General features: G+C 34.6%; 1 long non-coding RNA gene across 1 annotated transcript in view; it reads left to right on the forward strand.

Annotated features, from left to right (window-relative positions):
- Positions 1-1,393: 1,393 nt before the first annotated feature.
- The window catches only part of LOC145259731 (uncharacterized), a 74,106-nt gene continuing 51,738 nt past the window's right edge, over positions 1,394-23,761 (forward strand). Inside the window, exon 1 of the long non-coding RNA XR_013864195.1 lies at positions 1,394-1,700. This is a non-coding gene — a long non-coding RNA (uncharacterized LOC145259731). The remainder of the gene's footprint in view (positions 1,701-23,761) is intronic.

Below are 23,761 nucleotides of genomic sequence, written 5' to 3' on the forward strand. Positions count from 1 at the left end.
CAATCTCCTTCTCGCAATCTCCTTCTCGTCATCTCTATGTCTCATCAGTGTGGCTAGACTTAGCGAGATTCAAAACAAAGAGCTCAGTGACTGGCATCTGCCTATCTAATAGCTGAGCTACAAAAACTGCATTGTGAGAAATTATATCGAATTTTAAATAATGATATTTATTTGTTTGTATTACAGCATTAATGACCGAAAGTACTCAATTCTTTTCACGGAAGAGTATTGCTTTAATAATAAGTGAAAATCAGTATTTTCTATGCACCCAATAATAACCCTGCAATCTATTTAATATTTACAAATATTTTTCTTAGAAGAAATCTATTTTGTTTATATCAAAAATAAAAAGAAAGAGAAAAGAACAAACCCGGATCGTTCTTTCTGTACACATTATAGAGAGGAGAGGGAGAGTTATTAATCAGTGCTTGCCTGCTGACCTCGGCTGACTCTTCTCATACTCAGTTGCCTCCTATTCACCTGTAATGATTAAATGCATATTCAGCTAAAACACACACAAAAAAACAACAAAAAAAGAACAAACAAACAAACAAACAAGAAAAACACAAAAAAAGAGACAATAAAATTATTTGAGGCAATAAAAATAATTTATTAAAAGTTCGGTAAAAACAATTAAAATTCAACACATTTGCTTTAGGGATTTGAAAAACTTTCGATTAATTTTAGTTTATTTACTCGAGCAAAAAAATGTTTTTATATAAAAGATAGAATTTTTGATGTTTGTAAATGAAATGCAATTTATTTTTTGTGATTATAAAAAAAGATTTGTGCTCCAGTTTCATAGCCACTGGCATATGGTGCTAATTACCATAGTGGCTTCACTTCCTGAAGGTCAACAACAGCACTACAGAGGTTGGACAAAATAATAAAAAATAATTGAAAGCTGTGGTTTTCTGATCGAAGCCCTCCCATAAAATCCAACCCTTTGAAGCTCTCAGCTTTTTGTTGAAAAGACATTAATCAGATGATCGTTAAGCTCTGCTATAAGTTTGGGCACCATTTTTTTGTGTCCTTTCTTCACAATCTTTACAAGGGTTCTAGATTCTTTTAGATAGTTTCAGCCTTCTTCCAGAATTTTGTTTAGAGGAAGATTAACAGTTGTTAGTTATTATCGATATATCTATCCAGTGATATTGTTAAAATAGTTTATATTGGAAGTTATTTATTGTTTAGAGAATAAAATTAGTCTAGAATGTAAAAATAAGTTCTAGCTAAAAATGTTTACAGACATTAACTAAGTTAAATATAAATAGAACAATAACTACATCGCCCTTCTACAGTTGCGTACATGACAGAGGTCACATGTAAGTGAGACGTGTACTTTTGATGGTGACGTAATGGAACTGACAGGTAAAAGAGACAAGACGTTTAGTCAGTCAGCAGCTTGAGTTTGGTCATAAAAGTGAGCAGACATGCTTCAAAGCCTGGAAATGAGGCTGGAAGGAACAAGCATGTAGACACGTAATGCAGACACCCGGTGAAGACCACTGATACACTGAAATAAGTTTATATTTTGTAAAATATACAGTCGTCGTCGTCGTCGTCGTCGTCGTCGTCGTCGTCGTTTCTGTGGTTTCACAAAAGAAAAAAAACAGGTGTCTCAATCGGTTATGGTATTGGTTGTTGCAGGTTTCATCACAGAGCCCAGCAGTGAAGACAGAAGAGCGAATAAAGAAAAGGTATGAAGCATTTTAGTCTTATCATCATCTACTAAAATATATCATATTTTCTTATACAACATGACTCCATTTACGCGTTTATATCATTCTCTCCTGGCTACCTCATAATTTAACAGATGCTTTTTCATTTTCATAGACTATCACCACCTTTGAGACAGTTCCACTTGATACAGCCACCTTGTCAGTCACTTCTGCAACAGTAGCACCTCCCATACGGGTATCAACAATCTGCCCTCTATGGAAGTTTGATAAATTTGCCATTTTAATTTTTCTTACTAATATGCACTAGCTGAAATGATAAATAGATTTCGCCAATTAATTCATCATAACTTTTGTTTTACTGAACGAAAATTGAATTTGTTTTATTTTCACAATATAGCTGAGAAGGTGATCTATAAACTGTAATAATTGTTTGAAATTTGGTCGAAAAATGATTGAGCAGTGAAGCTTTAAAGTAGTTGTGAATGACTAAAACTAAATTATATGATTAAGTGGTAGTTTTAGTCATTATATATATATATATATATATATATATATATATATATATATATATATATATATATATATATATATAGGAGAACAATAGGAATGGGAAATGAAGTCACAAAAGCTATATATTGGTAAATATAGATTGGTTCATTTATTCAATTAGGGAATACAAACAATTAGTTGGGGGATAGAGCGGACTTTTTATGCCAAGGCATTTCGAAGCCTGCTTCTCATCAGAAGAGTAGAGAAGATGCTAGGTAACATAGTGGGGATGTGGCGTCTAGCATGGGATTCATTAGGAACGAAATAGATCAATTAAAAATTATAGATGATGTTGGAGGGAGTTTTATCGAATTCTAAATAAAGGAGGAGCGTATTATATAGAGTGTAATGTAGAAAGGTGTATAGGGTCTTTATCATAGTCTTAAATGTATATGTAGTATATGTTTTAGGGCTACAGTGAAGGTATAGTGTGGATGGGTGGTAATTCTATTTTATCAGTGTGTAAGATGTCTATTATCTATGCAGGGGCATTTTATTGACAGATGCAGCTGAGACGACAACAGCACTAAACTGTGTAGGAGGGGTATTATGGTGATGATTTAAGGCGAAGGGGCAAATGGGTGTATTCTAAGTAGTGTTGAACAAGAGGGATTACATGGGGCGTCCTATTCCAGGGTTTTAATTTAATGAGGCGAGGGAGGGCTCGGAAGTGAGTTAAAAGAGCAAGTTTTGGGGTGGGTCTGAGTGGGTAGTTATAAGGCTATAATAATAGATTTCAGAATACCAATATATATTAGATAATATGTAGTGATAATTCTCGGTTTTCTTTGTTATTAGATATACAGAGATGGGGTTGGTGTATAAGGCAGAGGTAAAAGGATAGGGTAGCAAGTTTATTACTATATATATATATATATATATATATATATATATATATATATATATATTTCCCCAAAACGTCTGGCCTTGATGGAGGGGAGACTAAGACTTGCTGCTATGGTTTCAAATAATCTGAAATAACAGCAAGGGAAGACTTGATTCCAAATATTTCTTCCATGTTATATCTCCCCTCTTTTGAAAATAGGGTACGCTTATGAATATCTCCAGTATCAAATAATCCTTATACACTGTGAAATTTATTTTATGTATGAAAACCAAAGAAGAGAGATAATAACATATAAGAAATATATGGAATCAAGTCTCCTTTCACTGTCTGTTATTTCAGATCATTTGAAACCATAGCAGCAAGTTTTAGTCTCCCCTCGTTTAAGGCCAGAGATTTTAAGGAAATATCAGGTTTTTCTGACAAATCCTTCTACAGAGAGACCGAAGATACTCAAAGATGCTGTCTAATAGATTGTCTAAATTTTCATTATATATATATATATATATATATATATATATATATATATATATATATATATATATATATATATATATAAATATATATATATATATATAAATATATATATATATATATATATATATTTATATATATATTATTTATTTTTTTTTTTCATAAGTTTTGGTTTCGATTTTGATTCGAATATATATATATATTCGAATATATATATATATATATATATATATATATAAATATATATATATATATATATATATATATATATGTGTATTTATATATAATAGTCTCCATTTTAGTAGTTCCCTTTACTCTATTTTCTGTTTGTACTGATATAGACCTATAATCTTTTTCCGATTATAATATATATTTTTTATATTTTTCATTTTAGTCTAAATATTCTAAAGCCAGTTTTTGTTTTTGTTTTATATCCTGGCCTTTCTACTCTTCTGATGAGAAGCAATATGGTTCATAATGCTATGGTCTAAGATAACTTTTCTTTTATTATTCTTTTTCCTTCCTTTATCACTTAATCATATAATAAAGTATTATGTAACTTGTATTTCTCATCTTTTATTTATTATATGAATTGCTCTTCTTAACCGCGTAGAGCTTTTACTCTCTTGATAGGTTTGCTTTGCTTAAAGACTATATCTTTATCACGTTCATTGATTACTTTCATATATATACTAGCAGGTCTCCTGGCGTTACCCGGTTGTTAAATACGCATAAATATTATATTTTCATTCATGCAGAAACTGAGACATGTGCATGCGAGTATTATGCTTTCTACTAAACAGTTAATTTCTTAAAAGTAAAAAGAAAAATACTCAATATGAGATCAAAACTAAAACCTAAAGACAGTAAGTCAAGTACGATAACCATAAGTCAGCTTGACACGGTCTTTAAAAAGTGTTTTCAAACCTACTTATTCTTAACATAAGGAGTTTGTCATGTGAACGATTCACGCATGCGCATTAGTGAAACGGTTGACAAACAGATAAAAATCCAATAACCCCCACGTACCACTTTAAAAATTTTTACCTCTAAGCAGCCCTTTTTATCTAGATGAAAACCCATTAAGAAGTTTTCCACGTGTCTGAATACCCTATATACCAACTTTCAAGCCTGTAGATAAAAAATTTGTTGAGTATATAGGGTGAGAATCGTCCTCACGCACACACACGCACACACGCACGCACACATTCTCACTTGGGAAGTGATATACAAATTACCATTAGCATATGAAGCGATGCTCTTTGTGTAAACAACTTTGGACAATGTCAAAACATTGTTAATTCACTGCCCGCATAGCAGCAGCTCTATAGCACAACGGTTAGTAGCTCCGACTGTCGTTTGGGTGATCAGGTTTCGATCCTGGCTTGAGGTAGTTGCTTGTCTAGTCGCACTGATGAGCTGTGAAAAAGTGAAACAGTACTGTATGCGTATGACTATATATATATATATATATATATATATATATATTCTAACATATATACATATATTCTAGCAGGCCAACCAACATTGCCCGGTTGTAAAATACGTTTAAGAATGATATTTTAATTAATGCAGATTCCGTATTTATTATTATACTAGCCAGATGACCGGCGTTGATCGGGTGTTTGGAGGTGTGTGTTGAGCAAAAAAAAAAAAAAAGTAGTAGGAGGCAGGCTCGAACCCGTAACCCGAAGGAGGTAAAGAATGTGAAAAAAAAAAATCGTGACATCTTTGCTGTTGCGTCCATCGCCAAACTGGAAGTGGCGAAGGTATAAATTAAAGCTAGTCAATTGAAAAGAGGGGATGAATTTCGAAAATATCAGCGAAAAAAGCGACCTCTCCCTGTAGAAAAGTGCCCAGTTCAGGGTGAAGGAATGAATGTTTTTAGCCAATTTTTCGATATTTGTTATCCAAAGGGTCGATCTTCAAATCAATACCAATCTCGTGAAAATCTGTTGACTCTGTCGAAAGTTTTCGGCAGACATACAAACATACATACATACATACATACATACATTTAAACAGACAGGTGAGATTTATATAATAGACTAGCGATGGGTACCCGGCGTTGCCCGGGTGTTTGGAGGTGTGTGTGGAAACTCCGAGGGTGGGGGTGGGGGTTAAAAAAAAGTCAGTAAGAGGATCGAACCCGAACCGTTGAGGCAAAGTTGTAAATTAAAGTGTGAAAAAAAAAACGTGCGACATTAACGATTGCCCCACCGCGAGATGCTAACGGAAACACGTTTGAATTTATTTAATTTAGTATTTGGCAGGTGCCCGTTTTAATGAGTTAATGAGGTCAAGTTTGACTGCGGGATAGTATTTCATTTACTGCGGAACGTCCCCCCCCCCCAAGATGTTATAGGAAAAATACTAACCCACATGCAGCGAGCGACAAATGTTGAATATTTATCTTCCCGAAATCGAGCAAATTAAACAGACAGGCGAGCTTCGTTGTTAACTGTGAGATATTACGATTTATATGTGATATAAAAAGTTTTGAAAAGTTGTGAAAAAAGCCTTTTGTAGACATACAGAAAAAGCGAACACACATACATACATACATACATACATTTTCACTTTTATATTTATAGATTATTATTATATTGGACCCAATGTATAGTAATAAGTTAAAAAGTAAAAATAAAATGACTCATGCGCCACCACCGAGAATCGAAACCAAAATATTTAGCTTACGATTTACTTTTTCCTTTAACGTAAACGCCTGAGCTATGAAGACATGTTTGCTGTAGGCTGAAAATTAAAACATGAACCGATAACTATGACGTTAGGCATGCATATTCGTAATGCCGTCGTTCGACCTTCACATGGCATATTCCATTCCTATAATTTCCACTTTTGCCCCGATTTTCGCCAGCTAAAACCCGTATATAAAGTTTTGCATGGATTCGAATACCCTATATGTCAAGTTTCCTGTCTGCAGACCCAAAATTGACAAAGGCAAAACTTTTAAACAAATATAAATACACATACATAAATATATAAAGAAAGAGGTTTATGTTTACTATAACCTTTTTACGCAGATATTGCACAAGTATAAACCATGTAGAGTATCTGCATGAATATAATTACACATAACAGTTAACTAAAGATGATCATTCCATAAGAAAACCGAAAAAAACTAATAGGGAATTAATTAAAATTATTGTTTAAATGAATGTGCAAATTAGCTAGATCTTTTGCAAGCAAGCCATATATAACAAAGTTGTATTTTCTTTTTAAACAAATAGAAAAAAGGGTTTTTAATATGAATATCAATATACACACAAAAGAAAAAGACAAATTCATAGAAGTACACACACACACACACACACACATATATATATATATATATATATATATATATATATATATATATATATATATATATAAATAAGGGGGTAGTCACCAACAATGTGTATTTTTTAACAATTAATATATATAGTCTAAACTAGTGTGTGTATGTATATGTGTATGCGTGAGACAAAATGCCGAATTAAAATAAAGTTTAGTTTTTCCTCAATATGTTTGGTTTCGGTCCAGAAATTTTTGTAAACATCAAACAAAGCAAATTTCTAATTTGGTAAAAGAATTTGATGAACATTAGTTTTAGATTACATATAAATGGTGAGGGGCAGAGCAACATATGAAGTTTGATAGTCAAAGAGAAAGTTGATTGGTTGGTCAAACATTAAAATTCTGATCTTGGAACTGTTAGGTTTGAATAAATACGGTGATGAACGAAACACAAAGCTCATAACAAAACAAATACCGACACCAAATAAATATATTTACTAAATCAATATAGTGATTACATACACAGGAAAAAATAATGAAATAAAGTGACCAGAGGCGTGTATTCATTTGAAAATGGAAGCAATGACAAAGCACTAAAATTGTGCCTCTATCATAATGTCTGATACGCAACTAAAGTGCAAAGCGATTTAATAATGCAAGACAAGGAAATTAATATATAAAATATATATAATAGACAAGAAACCTCTCTTAATGTTATGTTCAATCTTTAGAGCTAATTCTTCCATTAACCTACTTTAGTCATTGACCCAGAGTAAATAATAAAACCTATAAAATATAACTCGCATAATAACGTTATCTCTCTCTCCCTTTGTCTCTGTCTGTCTATCTATCTGTCTGTCTTTCTCTCTTTCTCTCTCATTCTCTTTCTCTTTCTCTCTCTCTCTCTCTCTCTCTCTCTCTCTCTCTCTCTCTATGTATAATCTGTTTATTATACAAACATTATTTGTTACATATGTGCATAAATGTTGCAGTGTAATCCTGATTAAAGGAGACTATTTCATCAGACCAAAAAAGGAGCAATATTGAAAAGAGAGTCAAGATTACATTCGCTTTTTATAAGATATTCGGGTGTGGTTTATGCTTTGGAAAGAAGTAGTGTGAATGTAAGCAGTAGAGGTTTTGGAGAGGGGTGTGGTGAATGAAAGAGAGTAGGGGTGGTGGTTGAAGGAAGAGGGGAAAGTACGATCGCATGTGGTCAAGCTGTAACAGCGGGGAGGTACTGGCATTATTTTTACTTGGCAGTTGTTTATCGGCTTAAGTTTTCGCTTTGATCTGAAGTAATATTATACCCTGATCACCGTTAGCTACCCAATCTTTGATTTTTTTTTTTTTCTTGTCTAGCGGCGACTACATTATCCATCTATTTTGTTGTTGAGTTCTATTTATTTATTTATTTTATTCCTTACGTTTTTTATCTGTTCATTTCCTTCTCGTTTTCAAATATTTATTAATTAATTTATTTATGTTCATATGGTTAAATTAACAGCCAGTGAATAGATACACAAGCCTATTTATGTGATTTAAATAAAGGTGGTATACTGAGAGTTATATTTTCCACACTACAGCAGTGTCTGAAGTAATTACAGCAGCAGAGGTTTTCATATTTATATATAAACTGAATTTTGATGGTTGTCATTCTTTCATTTGGGTTGTTTATTTTTTCCTTAATATATTTGATAGGTTTATATGCCTCGTTATTGATAGTATTTTTTTTTACCTAGTAACATATATTTGTCTATATTGGTGGAGTATTCTGTTCACAAAGCCCTCTAGTTAGAGTACTTAGTTATCATTTGGGATCAATTATGTGGTTGGTTTCCTTGTGCAACGTTGTTTTACGATAATATTTCCCGTACGTATATATCAACATTCCAATTACATGTGTGATAGACCCTTAAATTATTTTAATTAATCGTTTTTGGTTGTTTAATTATTAAGTATGCAAAGTGCACTCTCCTTTATTCATTTGGTGGCATATTGTGCTTCTGTTTGTTTTGCTTAGTATTAAACAGTAGCACTTGAAATGGTTTTGAGGAGTAACAAGAGGATAGTTATTTCTTTAATTTAGCTAAATTATTGATGCCAGCCTATTCTTCGAATTTTTTCAATGGGTGTAGTTATTAATGAATTAGAGGTGTGTTTGTTTTTGGTAAGTACAGTTACTAATTTTCAGTGTATCGCGACTACTTTGAATTCTTTCTACTCTTCTGTTGGTTCATTTATTAATTAATTAAGATATTGGGAGTAAGGGGTTATGATTTGTAATATTACTGGTATGATGGGATTGCTGTTCGTTTTCTTACATCTTATTTAAAGCATAGCCTCCAAAGTGTGTTCAGTTTTTAGCTGATTCTACTTTTACATTTAATAATTTTTCACGGTCCTTAAAACTAATAATCTCATGTTTCTCCACTAAACATAGATGACAGGGTGAAGCTAGTGAACTACATGTTTTAGCTTTCATTCAACTAAAGGGATTTTTGTTCACTTCGATTAACTTACAGTAGTGTACCGAAAGTGAGGTGTCTGTAGTATATGCTTTGTTATTCATTGATAGTGTAGTACCGTAGAATCTTTTTAAAAGGTTATTGAGTCTATGTAGAATTTTTTTTATTCCTCGGTTTGCTATGGTGCATAGTTTGGCCTGGTATACCACCAAAGATGTAGGGTAATTATTGCTTAGTTGGCATTCGGTCAGGCTTTGGCAATTGCAGGTCTTTCTGCTTTCATTATTATTAGTGTCCGTAGTTGGATTATTTCTGCTAATATATTTTATTATTGTGCTAGTTTATTATTCTTTCTAGGTTTTCAGAACAGCTGCAGCTAAGTTTTAACTGTTTTGTTAAAGATTTCATGTAGTCTACTACCTGGTGGGAACTGTTTGTCTATAAGATGTTGGAACCTACTTCCAAATTTTGCTTTTAATATTAGGTTAATGGGATGGGGTGAACTAGATTATTTTCCACACTTTGAGTATTAGATCTAGCTGTATTTAGAGTTGGCATTTTTGCATTTATTGAATATTACCTCAGTGGAGAAGTTATTGTTTATTTTACATTTAATTGATTTAGGTATGTGCTTAATAATAGAGAGTGGGTGGTTGAAGCGTGGGTGAATATATGTGTGGGGTTTACATGCATTGGCAGCTAAATCAAAGATGACGTCCAGAAAGTTGACTTGTTTTATATTGCTGGTCATTTCCAGTTCAAGCCTCTTATTTTTCATTACCTTATGTATTTTTCTTCTAAGTTTGTCACATTTTATGTTTGTTGCGTCCTTAACTATTATCAGGCCATCGTCCCTGTATAAGGCTATATACTCGATTTTTTGTCGCTATTTAGGGTAATGCTATGTAGTATGAATAATCCAACAAGGTCTGTGGCTTCTGCCGAGTCCAGGGAGCCCATGGCTAGGTCAAAGATATACACATGTGTGTGTAGCAATCCAAGCAAGGTTTGTATCTACAGGGTAGAATCTTTACTTTATTTATATAGTTCAACATTTTACATTAAACACCTTGAGGTCGCACATGGTAGATTTCGTGAATACGTATTTTGCCCATGTACATTCTTAGCCGTGAGCAGTCAAGTCGCACATGTTCATTCATTGATTAAGTGTCTTTATATACGCATTTCATTTTCTTAGTTGTCGTTAAACTTGAACTTCTGCATGTCAGTACAGTTGGGGAAGCAGGGACCTGGAATGGAATTCCAGAGTCTAGCGGTTCTGGAGAAAAAACTACTGGAGTAGAAAGATCTTTTACATCTAGGGATTTCTAATGTGTGGGGGTGGGATTTAGCTGCCTGTTGGGTTTGTCGAGGGTGTCTACGTTGTGGGGGGCACAAGTGTCTGCAGTTTGCCAGAGCATTCACCATTAAAATACTTGTAGAACAGGCAAAGGGATGCAACATTTCGCCGATGGGAGAGAGGCTGAAGCTTAGATGCCAGCTCAGGGCCTATCAGATTGGTGACTCTCTTTTAAACCCTATCTAGGAGTGAGACTAGTAGCAGATGCACCAGCCCAAATGTGACAGCAATACTCCATACATAGGCGAATGGTGGCCTTATAGAGGTACAGGATACTTTCAGGTGTTAGTAGTTTTCTAGCACGGTAGAGAGAGCCTACCTTCTTCACAGCGGCCTTGGCAATGCTTTCAATGTAATTGTTCCAGCTCATGTTTCCTGTGAACGTTAGGCCAAGCAGTTTGAAAGATGTACTCTCAGATAAAGAGTCACTGGCCATTGCTATTGGTGGCAGAGAAGGTTTCTTGTAATTATTAAAGGAAACCAGTTTAGTCTTGACAGCATTGAATGTGACCATCCATTTTTGGCCCCATTCCACTACAGATTGGAGGTCATCCTCTAGTGTTTTTGCCATTTCTTTAGATATGTGTTCATTTTTTTTCCTATCATGCCGGTTATAGAGTGTGGTGTCATCAGCATATATACCCATCTCAGAGGCAATTTTGTCAGGGAGGTCATTAATGAATATAGAGGTCCAAGGATAGATTCCTGATGCACTCTCGCATTTATATCATATTGTTTAGATGTACAACCGTTGAGGACAACCTGGAATTTTCTCTTATCTAAGAAGGATTTAATTATGTTAAGTATTCTGATACCGTATAATCTAATTTTCCTGAGGAGACTCTCATGCCATACCCTGTCAAAAGCCTTAGATATATCTAGAGCTACCGCTCTGCCCTCCCCAGCTTTGTCAAGTGAATGGCATATACGTTCAGAGATTACAGTGAGGATGTGATATCACCTCTTTCGTCATATGGTTTGACAACTACATTTCTAGCAAATTTCATCTAGTGAGTTGACCTTTGGTCTCCACTTCAATCATATCATCTGCCTGTGGGTACATTTTTGTTTGCACCGAATCTAGGATGTAATATTTTACACTAAGCAAAATTTCACACATGGTCATTTTTATAAACACCCACTTTTCACTCGTGCGTTCTTACTCATGAGCGATCAAGTAACCAAATAAATCAAAGAAAGTCTTTTTTTATATATAGTGTGACAAAAAAAAAACAGGCCCCAACTCTGATTAGGCCCCGTTTCTTAGTGTTTTGTCCGAATGAAATGAAACTTTGGTCATAGTTAGTTTATTATATTCAAAGCATCACATCAAAACACTAGGGTCTTTGGCCTTTTTTTCTCCGTTGACTGTAAAATGCTCAGAAAAACAATTGAATGTTCTCTGTTTTTTTTTGGGGGGGGGGACACCCTGTATACATGCGCGTTTTTTTGTCTTTCATTCAATGCCATCCATTGAGCTTATTCCTGGTAGATATAATCATCCTAATCATAGACAAATCTCTGACAGTGGTACAAGATAAACTGACTTTGGATGCTTTACTGAAGGAAAACACTTGCATCTCAATTGAAAATATAATAGAGATATTGGCCTTATGTGTAGAAACTACATACTGTTATGGAATGTGGTATATATCGACAGGAAGAAAGTCTGGCTATGGGATCACCATTGTCCCCAGTCTGGCAAACGTGTATACAAAATACTTTGAGGAAATGGGGTTAGGACCAACAGTACTAAAACCAACAATGTGGTTGCGATATGTGGATGACACATTTATACTCTGGCCCCACCATAAAGATGCTCAAACATAACTAGACCATGTGAATTCTATCCGTCCATCATTGCAAAAATAAATTATCGTTCCAAAATGTGCTGATAACTTGCACTGGTCAGGTGTTTATATCATCTGTATACCAAAAAACAACTTTCACTGGACAGTACTTAAACTTCAACTTCCACCATCCATATAATATAAAGAAATGAATCGTCCGTTGCTTACAACACAGAGCAAAAGCAACATGTAGTAACAGCAATGCATATCAAGAGGAGATGGACAGTTTAAGATAAATCTTCTACCAAAACAACTATGCATGACATCATCTCTATGAAATCTGGAACAGACACCAAAGGACACCACTCAGAAAATCACCAGTTTGTATATATATAAAGGCTTGTCGGAAAAAATGTGTGATTCAAGCCCCCTACAGAAAAAAAAATTATGATTAAGAACTGTGTGTATGAGATTCCATGTCAATGCAGAAATCTATACAAAGGTGAGACATGTCGGCCACTAAAAGTAAGGTTAGGAGATCGTCGAAAAGCTGTAATACGTGAAAAGATTGAAAGGTCAGATATGGCTAATCATATATGGAGGGGGAAAGGAAACCCTCTACCTTTATAGGACAAAGTGAATATTATAAACAGAGAACAACAGTAAGAGTAATATGATACAAAGAAGCAGCACATGTGATGGATAACAATCAATTACTATATATATATATATATATATATATATATATATATATATATATATATATATATATATATATATATTAGCATAGCAGACCACCCGGCATTGCCCTGTCGTAAAATATGCTTAGATATGATATTTTGATTAATACAGATTTCGTATTTATTATTATATTATATTGGACACAATATATAGTAATGATCTAAAAGGTAAAAAAAAAAAAAATGACTTGTGCGCCACTACCGAGAATCGAAACCAAAATGTTTAGCATACGATTTACTTTTTCCTTTGACGTTAATGTCTGAGCTATGAAAATATGTTTGATGAAATGTTAAAAATTAAAACATGAATGATAGCTATTACGTTACGCATCCATATTTGTAATGCCGTCGTTCCACCTTCACCTGGCAAATTCAAATTTTTTTATTTCCACACTTTTGCACCGATTTTTCTCGACTAAAACCCAAATATAAAGTTTCGCACAGATTCGAATACACTATATATTAAGTTTCATGCCCGCAGACCAAAAACTGACAGAGGAGTTTAGTAGGCAAATTTTTTTAAACAAATATATATATATGCATACATAAATATATATAGAAAAAGGTTTGTGTTTACTATAACCTTTTTATGCTAATATTACACTAGTATAAATCATATAGAATATCTGTATGAATATAATTATACGTAATAGTTTACTAAAGATGATTATCCATAAGAAAACTGAAAAAAAATAACATTTAGTATCTTGCACCTAGTTTTTGTTTCAACTATTATGCGCTAATTCAGGTGGACATGTTAAGACATTGTGCAATTACTTAAATGCACTTTAAAATAAAAACGTATGCAGCATTTTCTGCTTAAAATTAATTAAAATGAAAAGCTCCAAACCTGAAACACTTTTGGCTCAATAAAAAAACTTAATTGTTTTGAAACATTTTAAAGTCTGTCTCAAGTGATAATTGATCCTTGAAATTTATGAGAGTCCCCTGTTGATAACGTCTAATATACTATGGCTTTATTAATGTGAACAGCGCCTGAGGTAGAACTAAGAGTTAACTTGACACACAGTTCAACCAGGGAAATCTTGTATGGTTCATAGCCTCAAGGAGAGAAACAAGTTTAGTGTCTTTTCATCAGGCTTCATGGCCACATTCTGACCATGTTCACTCATAGATGCTTGACAAGACAGGGAATAAAATTAATAGGTTGTCTCGCTTGATAAGGTTTCATAGAAATTCATTAGAATATTATGGGCTGACCAGTTTGGTTGGATATTATTCATGAGAAGCACATTCAGGAAAATTAAAGATGCTTGACCTTGATTTTCCCATTCAACCTCATTTCATAAACATAATGACTTAAGGGGGTTTATAGCTCAATAAATGTTGTTAAATGTATGTATGAGTAGAATCGACATATAAGGATGCATATCATCGTAGATTATGTGAGCAAACACTTACACTATGATAAATATAGAAAAAGACATTCAGATGAAGTTAGACTTAATTTGTTTTGTTTTACGGCATATCAACCCTTTTTGGATTGTTGAATGTTGAATCCGGTCATTTTGGAAAAAGCTTCAAGTTTTTTTTATACCTTTAAATATTTATTTATAGTGTTTGTTTGTTTTTTTTTTGTTTTTTTTGTTTTTTTTTGTTTTTTGTTTTACGGCATATCAACTCTTTTCTAGGTTATTTAATGCCGAATCCAGTAATTTTGGAATAAGTTTATATTCCTAAAGTTCTTTATATCTTCAAATACTTACTCATGGTGTTTGGTTTGGTTTGAGTGTTTTGTAGAGAAAAATAATGTTTTTGTTTCTGACTTTGCAGAACATGATTGAGTTTTGCAAAAACAAAAGAAAAAAAAACAATAACATCAACGTTGCATTGGTGTTATTTTCATTGCATTGGTGCATTTTAGGTCAGGAAGCCAGTATTTTTAGACAGCCTGTTCTGGTAGTAACAGATAGGTGAATTTAATCATTTATATGAAACATTTTGCATATTCAATACTTTTATTCTTATTCACCTCAAACAAGGCATATTATCACATATACGTAAGGGGATACTATTGTGACCATATCTACAAGGGCACTACATAACATTTAGTATCTTGAACCTAGTTTTGTTTCAACTATTATGCGCTTGAGTTGAGGAGGGAGATGTCTGTTTACATTATATTTAAATTTCAACATCTTAGTACTGTGAGGGAAGCAGGAAACAGGGACGGAATTCCAAAGGCAGAAACTATTAGAGTAGAAGGCTTTTGGCATTTAGGGATCTCTACAGTGAAAGGGTGGGATTTTGCTACTTGTCGAGTTAGTAAAGGGTATTCATGTCAAGACGACACAAATGCGACGGGTTCGTCAGAGCACATTCTTTTAAAGTACTTGTAAAACAGATATAGGGAACAAGATTGCAGCAATGGGACAGCAGTTGGAACTTGGCACCTATTAGATTTGAGTCGCTATTTTGGACCCTGTCTAATAGAGAGAGATACTAGTGGTAGATGCACTAGTCCAGATGTAGCTACAATACCCTATGCATGAGCGAATTGTGGCTTTGTAGAGATACAGGATATTTTTTAGGTGAGAGGAAGTCTATCTTCTTTGTAGCAAACCTGGCAATGTCTTGAATGTGTTTGCTCCAATTCATGTCAGCTGTAAATGTAAGGCTGAGGAGTTTGAATGAGGAGCTCTTAGGTGGACCATTATTAGTCATGGTAATCAATGTGTCAAACAGTTAAGAACAGATTTGGAATCAACACACTTAATCCAATGTTTTTATCGATGTCAGAAAATCTTGAGTCCTTTTTGAAAAACTCATTATAAAAATTTCAAGTATGTGAAATAATATTAGAAACAAACGTTCTAACATGTTTAGCATTACATTTCCAAACCGACCAAAGAACATACTTCTGGGCTTTTTTACTACCAGCAAAAAAAAAAAATAAAATAAAAATAAATCAAGATTGTTTTATTAAGTAAAACCATTGTACGTTTTGATAGTATTTTTTTTTAATTTAAAGATTTTTATTCATTTATTTATATTTTTTTTGGATGAGCGTTACTCGGCGTACTCGGGGACCAAAGTGTAAGATATTTCTATTAAAAGTTTTATATCTTCCCCTCTTAACTGGTTTCCCTCTCCCTTTCCCTAACCCTCGTAGGAGATGTCCTTTTCTCTTCCTTGCAACCTCTATCTCACAGAAGAGATGTTGCGAGTTTGTCTCTGATGTATCGTTATTTTCATGGAAAGTGTTCGACTGAGCTTCAATCTATGGTCCCCCCTCGCCAAACTTTCACAAGAAACACTCGTCTAGCTGTAAACACTATCAATAATTCCCCCCACTCTTTATCTGTGCCTAAACCTAAACGTAGATTTCATGAACAAAGCTTCTTTCTTAGAACTGCACGCCTGTGGAATTGTCTTCCGTTTTCCTGCTTTCCGGCTGACTACAATATGGTTGTCTTCAAGTCTAACGTAAATAAGTTCTTGATGAGCCGTTCCATATAGGTTATCAAATTTACCAAATTTTCATTACTAATGATTACTATATTGTCCAATTTCTACTGTACACTCTTAAACCCTTATCCTTGAGTGGCCTCTTGGCCTTGATAATGTGGTGATGCCTATGTAAAAAAAACAAAAAAAAAACACCTCTATTTTTCTCTTCTCTGCAGATTTCTCCACTCATACACACATGGACAACTCGAAGATGAGTCGCATAAAGGAATTAACTCCTTAATTACAAGAACAGTGTAACTTCCCTTTATTTAATACATAATCTGAATGGAAAATAGGCCCTTATGACAAAATCTGTGCTAGTGTATGTATGTATGTGTGTGTATGTATATATTATGTGTGTATGTGTTTGTGTGTGTATGTTGGTGTATGTGTATGTGTATGTGTGTGTGTGCGTATGTGTATGTATGTGTATGTGTGTATGTATGTGCATGTGTGTGTGTATGTATGTGCATGTGTGTGTGAATGTGTATGTGTATGTGTGTATGAGTGTTTATGTATGCGCGAATGACATTTTATAGACTATTTCTGTTATAGCCTATGTTTAAAAAGAAGAAAACTTAGTCTTTGGATATTTTATAGTTTGTTTCAAAATCCCAAAATGTCTTATATATCATAGGATTTTATTTTAGGAGCGGGGTGGGAGGGTCAGTCCAGACAAGGCATGAAACAATTTTATTTAAGGAGATAAAAAGAACGAAAGTTGATAATCATAAAGACGAGGGATGCTTATTGGCTTTAATCTTGAAAAGGTGATAGGTACGAAGTATTAGTCAACAAGAAGAGCATTCCGCAAGATGCAATTCTTGGAAAGAAACTACTGGAATAGGAAACTGTATTGCAATAAAGTATTAAAACAGCGAATTGATGAAGATCACTAAATCTAAGAGTCAAGCGACTTGGAACAAACAGACTAGACAATTCTTAAAAACACATGCTATAATAGTATTTATAGAAAAGACTGAGACTAGCAGAATTACATCTGTGAGAGAGAGAGAGCGAAAGAGAGAGAGAGAGAGAGAGAGAGAGAGAGAGAGAGAGAGAGAGAGAGAGAGAGGGAGAGAAAGTGAAGAGAAGAAAAAAGGGTGGGGACCAATCAAATTACAGATAATTTTCTGCTCCTTATCAATAACCTTCAAATCCGGCAGAGATTTGCCAACTATTTTAGGAAATTCTTTTAGTTACAACAGTTTATTCAATAACTTTTGTTGCAATATTTTTACTCCATAATGGGGTATGATTCCGCACAGTCGGGAGATTCTATTTATAAACGATGCTACTAGGAACTGACGAATCAAATTAATTCACGTTCTGCTACCAACCAATCAGAAACCAGAATTGCTCCATAAAAATTAAACCTTTTCTGTAGCAACTTCTCAGATGTTTTCATTGTGTCAACACGCTCTTTTGCTCTGTGGCTTCCAACTCAAGAATTGTCTACTGAGAACCACTCACCTCCAGGACTTGTATAGAACAACGAACCATCGGAAACTGTTCTGAAACTAAACATGGCTTACAACTCTAGAACTTTTAAGTACGCCTTAAATATCATATTCCATTTTGAAAATAGTTCTGTCCATATGAGTTGATTAATCCTTTTATTTTGAATATGGCAACGATGTAAACGTTCCTATGTGAAAACCATCTTGGCTATCATTATCACTTTATTCTTTACTTTCACAGTCAGTGCTGCTATGATGCATTTGTACACAATGTGAGGATATATGGAAGCAAAACTTGACTAATGAACTGAACTTTATAATAATAAATAAGAATGTTTGATGTTTTATACATATGTTTTATAGTTTATTTCAATATCTCACAGTTATGATTCATCTTGGCAACCTTCTCGGATTTTGTGTGTAGATAAGCTAACTTTCTTTAAAATAAATTTCCAAAAATAAAAAATAACTTCTTAGAAACAATTTCTACTCGTTAAAATTATACAGGTCGCTAGAGAATTTAATACTACTTGTTATGAATTATTTGTTATTTTTAATTCATTATTCATTAGTTCTCGACTGTTAGTTATTTCGCACCTTTACCTGCCTTTTGTATTACAGAGATCACAAGTCACCACAGCCGTTTAATTGTGTTTTTGACTCTTCTGTCCTAAGCTTTTTCGTTTTCCAACTGCGAGTAGTCATGGTGAATTTCTGTATCTTCCTATCATATCATATAATTAGATATTGTCTAGTCGACGTAGAGAGGATTTCGTATGTAGGGATTTAAAATGATAAAGACTCAGCATCGTGGTGCAATATTTGATGACAGCTTCTCTTTGCAACTCTTACATATCCAGATAGTTTGGTGTTTGGTGGATCTAAACTTGCTGCAGAGATCTGTGGACTGACAGCAGCTAACGTACGTTTTTCCGACTAAATTGCAAATCAATAGCAATTAACTCAAGATGACATACGCGTGAAGATAAGCAGTTTATTACGACTGAAATAGCCAGAATGTTCAGAGAAGGGATTATAGAACCACGTCTGTCTCCATGGAGAGCGCAAATCCTCGTAATGGCATTGATTGCTTACAGTATATCAATAAGTTAACCCTGTTGAATGCATATTCGTTGCTGTGTATCGCTGAAATGATTTGCAAGATTTCTTAATATTATGTTTTTAGAACATTGGACCTTAGGAGTTCCTGTCACCAGCAGATAATATATATATATATAGGATTTCGATCACCAGTTCTTTTAGGGATATGTTCACGCCGGTTTTTGAGGTTTTACTTTAGGGTGTCTTGTAATGGGAGAATTACAGGGTGGAATGATAAATTTGTCTCCTTAAAGAAAACAATACTACAGTTTATTTTAAAACTTTTATCGAAAAAATCAATTAAGTTAACTTGATTATGTAGTAGAGCTGACAGCTATTCAACGTAGCCGCCTTCAGCCTCAATCACCGCTTCGATATGGGTCTGGAACTGGGAGCATGCCTTTTCCACTAGCGTCAGCGGTTGCTTGACGGATGGCGGCAATCAGGCTGGCTTTGGTGTTGTGTGAAATCATGTTAGTAATGTTCTCGCCGTATGATCAAACAAAGTAGTCCAGCTGGTTCAGATCGGGGGAGGAAGGGGAGCCAGTGAGAGAAGAGTACAAAGTCGTAGCACTCCTTCTGAAGTCAAGCCTAAGTTTCTTTGGACTTGTGGGCTGGCACAGAGTCCTGCTGTTACACTCAGGGTCTGCCAACAGCCACCTGATTTTACCAGGGAATCACCATACTCTTCAGCATATCTAGTTTGGTGTTAACTTTCAAGCCGACTTTAAAGATGTGAGGTGGCATGATGTGGCCCCCACTTGAAACTACACCAAAGACCATAACTGTGGCCTGAAACTTTGTTTTCGTCAACCTGGGCACGCCCCTATTATCCGTAGCAATTCAATGATACATTTTGAGGGTGCTAGCAATGATCCTGTTGTCACAACTTGGATTGTTAGAGAGCATGAGTTGTACAGCGGCACATCTCTAATATCGCTCGTTGAACATTGTTTCACGTTCAGCCATGATAGAAGACTCCTATCGCTCTTGGGATTTGTACATAATTTTCTGCAACAAAAAAGGAAAACCAGTTATTATCTAACTGAAAATGGAATAATGTCATCCTTTCTAGGGCGACAATTTGATCGTTCCGCCCTGTAATTTTGGGATGCGCTGGATTTAGAGAAATATTTTTAGTGAAATGGTTTGCATGGTTTATAAACAATTGAGAAAATATGAGAGACATTGTCATACAGTAAACAAAACAAAGTAATGCCTTAAGAAGGCATATATTCCCAAAAGAGATAATTTATATGTGTTTAAAATGGAAGTTTACAGATATAGGAAAAAACAAAATGTCCGTGAATACTTTTAGAGTTCTTACAAAAACAAGAGGGTTCATTAGCTTAGAGATTATAAGAAGTCTGGATCGATTAATTAAGAGCCGTGAGTTTCAGGGATCAGAAAAATCGCTTTCCAAACTTCTCTGATCATTTTTATAAATTACTAGCGGGGGGTACCCGGCGTTGCCCGGGTGTTTGGAGGTGTGTGTTGGTGGTGGGGGGATAGATTAAAACAACCCTGTTAAAAAAAACGTTGGCCGGTTGTTTGGAGGTGTAAAAAAAAATAGTTTTAGTATAAAGGTAGGCTTGAACCCTGAACGTTTGACGCGGAGGTGGAAAGGAAATGGAAAAAAAAACCCTGAGACCTAACCATCTCGACCGCGGGAACAGATGAATTTGTAAGTGTGTTAAGTTGACGTTTATAAACCGAAATTAGCAGGTGCGACAACGTCAAGTTGCGGAAGCCAGTTTCTGTTTTCCCCGCTATGCGGCGATCAAACAATAAAAAAAAACACAAAAAACTAACGTAAGGCAAACGAACGATGAAAGCAGAAAACGAACACGTGAAAAATGGCTTAAATAAGCCTGTTTCGATATTAAAATTTAAAAAATCGGTGGGTACCCGGGTGTTTTGGGGTGTCACTAAGAATAAGCGAAGTAAAAAAAAAAAGCAGAAAAACGAACTTAAAAAAAAAATGGCTTAAATAACACTGGTTCAATATTTAAATTTAAAAAACGAAAAAAAAAAAGCATCTCACTACACGATTCGAACCCAAAACATTTAGACAATGAACCAGGGTCTTAACCAACTGAGTTAAGGCGACGTACATGAAATTTGTTTGGTTTTTTTCAACTATTTAAAGTAAATCAGGTCACGACGTCATCTGACGCATACGTAGAATCGGTCATTGTCACGAGAAAATCGTTTTTATTGACCCCCCCTGTCAAAAATTGTCGATTTCGGGATGAAGAAGTTAACGTTTTGGGCCAATTTTTCGATATTTTTCGAAGAAAGGATGGAGCTTCGATGTGATACCGAGTTTGTGAATTTTCGTCGCGTCTGTCGAAAGTTTTAGCAGACATCCAAACATACACACATACATACATTTTCGCTTTTATATATATAGAAGACTAGCGAGGGGTACCCGGCGTTGCCCTGGTGTTTGTAGGTGTGTGTGTGGAAACTCTGGGGGTGGGGGTGGGGTTAAAAAAAAGTAAGTATGAGGATCGAACCCGAACCCTTAAGGGAAAGTTGTAAATTAAAGTGTGAAAAAAAAACGTGTGATGTTAACTATTGCCCCACCACGAGATGCTAACGGAAACACGTTTGAATTTATTTAATTACTTGGATTTGGCAGGTGGCCATTTTAATGAGTTAATGAGGTCAAGTTTGACAGCGTGATTTTTATTTTCCCAAGATGTTATAGGTAAAAGACTAACCCACGTGCGGCGAGCGACAAATGTTGAATATTTATCTTCCCAAAATCGAGAAAATTAAATAGACAGGCGAGCTTCGTTGTTAACTGTGAGATATTACGATTTATATGTGATATAAAAAGTTTTAAAAAGCTGTGAACCGACCGACCGCTTCTCTGAAAAAAGCCTTTTGTAGACATACAGAAAAAGCGAACACACATACATACATACATACATTTTCGCTTTTATACTTATAGATAATTAATTGAAAGTTATTTATAAGCGTCAATGTTCATTTGTTTTTATATTGATAAGATATTTCAGTGTACAAATTGAGAATATTTCAATGAATACAGTTTATACAGATTGATAGACGATAATGTCGATCACTTGTGTGTGTGTCTCTGTGTTCGTTAATGTTTGTATGCGTGAGTGGAGATTTGTTTCCAAGAGAAGCGACCACAGTGGTTTCCACTGGTTTATTGAATAGAAGTTTGGCTTTTAAAGAATTTAGGTAGATCCCAGAAAGACCGTTTCGAATAAATCCAGAGAGTTTTCTGATTGATCCAAAATATAACATTTGTTTTTATTCAGGATAGTGTATGCGCAGATGACATGCGCATAAACGCACTCATGCATTTGGATTTTCTATGTCAATGTGCAAATATTAACTACTACATATACTATATATTTTCTATGATAATATATATATCACATTTATTTTCCTTTTGTGAATAACAAACAGCTTAAAGAAGACTATGGACAAACTAATATTTGAAGAGAAACTATTGTTAGGTTGGAACAAAAATAAAGTCGTTTTTTGACATTCAACTGAACGTCAAAAATGACATTATTTTTGCATCAGCCTAATATTTATATTTTTTAGACTCTTTAGCTTGTTACCTTAGAATGGATGCTTTATGCTAAATTGATGTCATATAAGGCTTGCATATATGCAAAAGAATACGGGTTTCGCTTTCAGTTGTGCATGCGCAGTGTCATTTCTGTGTCGGCAGGCATGATGTTCACTTCATCGTGCATTCTCTAGTGTAGCTACTCTCAAAGAGTTGAAATCGTACCTAGAATATCTGAAACCTTTTTGAAGCGTCGGTCATATTTGAACTTGTTGTCACCTAGGTGGTTGGTTTCACGGCAATGAACTACACATAGATAAAAGTAAGGCAATAGTAAAAAAGAGGGGACAAACGCAGATGAGCAATATAAAATAGAGGTTGTATTTATATATTATTTTAATTGGAATTCATTATTGAGATGAGTATTATTTATATTAATTTATTTTATTGCGGACTATTATTCTCATCTTTATTAGTTGTTGTTTCACAACGTTTCGGCCAACTATTACTCTGGCCTTCGTCAGGTGGTAACCGCGACGGATAAGAACTTTGAATCTCCTAACTGCATTCTCAGCAATCACTGCCATCCGTAGTTGTTGTCGTCCCACCACGGTATCACCGAGGTTGTATTTGTTGCATCGAGAAAATGATGCAGAAAAACTGGAGGAATAGGTTTGGTAACATCTTTGGAAGCTGTACAGCAAGAAAGACTGAACTGACAAAACTGATGTCTCTGCAACCCGGACAGCATGAGATAACATCACACAGTGTTCAAGTTGGACATCCTTGAAGTAAAATGAGGTTCCCTGAAAAGGTCCAATCCATGTGAACGTGGCCAAGAGTGGAATCAGTAGGAACAGATAAATGTAGGCCATCAATGGGAAGTGGAAAAGCAAAATGTTAATGAACACTGGGAAAGGCAGGAATCAGAGCTGTTCGAACAATGACCAAAAAGGAGTTGAAGCAAAT

This window comes from Euprymna scolopes, chromosome 3 (assembly GCF_053919585.1).
Source record: "Euprymna scolopes isolate OS-2025 chromosome 3, ASM5391958v1, whole genome shotgun sequence".
Lineage (NCBI taxonomy): Eukaryota > Metazoa > Mollusca > Cephalopoda > Sepiida > Sepiolidae > Euprymna > Euprymna scolopes.